The sequence below is a fragment of the Phyllostomus discolor genome, chromosome 11, assembly GCF_004126475.2.
Source record: "Phyllostomus discolor isolate MPI-MPIP mPhyDis1 chromosome 11, mPhyDis1.pri.v3, whole genome shotgun sequence".
Classification (NCBI taxonomy): domain Eukaryota; kingdom Metazoa; phylum Chordata; class Mammalia; order Chiroptera; family Phyllostomidae; genus Phyllostomus; species Phyllostomus discolor.
In genome coordinates this window covers 48,134,746-48,136,388 of record NC_040913.2, presented here as the reverse complement: position 1 = coordinate 48,136,388, position 1,643 = coordinate 48,134,746, and the positions used below count along the sequence as shown (strand labels likewise).

Genomic DNA, 1,643 nt, shown 5'->3' with positions numbered 1-1,643 from the left:
TATCTTTCATAAAGAAAAGCAGAGAAAAATGTTCAGTAATTCATGCACAACTTGAGCTAAAAAAGAAAAAACAAAAACTTTTCTTCAGAGAGGTTCTAAGGCTTGAGGAAAAACTGAGATTTCCTAATCAAATGCTTTATGTAAAACAAATGTGAAGCTGTACATATACATGTTTGGTTTAATTGCAGACCCATGTTTTTCTTAAAAGAGGCAATTAAACAAAGGAAAACAAAAATCAAAATACCATCATAAACAAAGTAACTACACCTGTAGCCTCTGTCCTTTTTACCACTTAGTGAGGCAAAATGCCCAATAAAATGTAAAATGCAGCATATACAATCATGTAATCTAAAAACTTTTCATGATAACTTATTGCAAATTGCACTTGACAATTCACAACAATGGAAAATTGGCCCCGTGTTCATTCACATAGTCCTTGCACCCCAAAGTAAAGTCACCAATAAAATGATGTGGATAAAAAGTTTGCAGCTGTGCTCAGCCCTAGCCCCACCCTCTGGGTAGGAGCTGACCAGGGACACTGCTTTGTCCTGCTCCTTCATTGGGCTCTCATCCTCAGGCAGGTAGTTGGTCAGTTCTGTTTTCTGTTCTACTTCCACAGCCATATCCTGGAATGGGACCAGCATCTTTATTCACTTTCACTTTTTGCAACTTAGTGAGCATTTGTAACCTTAGTTGATGCTTTCACTGATGCCAAAGCCTCTGCTTTCAAATCTGAACTGATTTGCACCACACACCTTTGAGCAGCCATTTGAAAAGTAAAGCTAATAACACCTTTAATTTTTAACAATGCCTCTTCATATAAATTTCTCTAAGACATATAAAGACCATCTATATGTAAAACCACTATTTTGGCATGTTTGTTTGTAGTTCCCAGAAAAAGTTGAGCTTTCCTTTTATGTGAATTCCTTTAATTGAAACTGACACTATCTGCCATATTGGAAAATTAGAGAATGTCATAGATTTCAGAGGCCAGCAGTTTTGTTTCTCCTAGAGTCGTAGTCTTCTGTGTAACATTTTGCATGCTTAACAACATAGCAAGTTCTCCCCTCATCTTTTCTCAGCACAGCATTTGGCCAAGTATGGAAGAGCAAGCAAAGCCAAGGGGACAATAGGGAGGATTGGGATGGTCCATAAATAAAATAAGGCCAGGCAGACATCCCAGATCCTGGACAATGGCTCTTCTATTTAATGGATCTGCAGGTAAATCCCAAAGCTGGTTAACTACTGATAGAGCACTGGATTCTTCATTCATGGTAGAGGAGAAAGAATTCATCTTTTATGCCATACACATGAACAAAATCTTCTTAAATTCACTCCAGTGCTTTAGGAGTCCGGGGGCTGCTGCACCATCAGATGTGGTAGATGGACCTGGAGGCACAGAGCAGGTTCTATTTGCAGCTGCAGCCTTGAGGACAGCAAACCACCAGACTTATTCCAGGAGCCAAAGAGCAAGGGTGCCACCCTCAAACTAAAAAGTTTTGGCATAGCAAAGGAAACCATCAACAAAACAAAAAAGACAACCTACTGATTACAAGAAGATATTCACCAATGATGTATCTAATAAGAGGTTATTATCCAAAATATATAAAGAACTCATATGATTTAACACTATACCCCACAAA

The 1,643-nt window shown here is 38.5% G+C and overlaps 1 pseudogene; it reads right to left on the bottom strand.

Annotated features, from left to right (window-relative positions):
- Positions 1-388: 388 nt before the first annotated feature.
- On the bottom strand, positions 389-1,220 carry LOC114508345 (annotated as a pseudogene).
- Between the last annotated feature and the right edge of the window lie 423 nt (positions 1,221-1,643).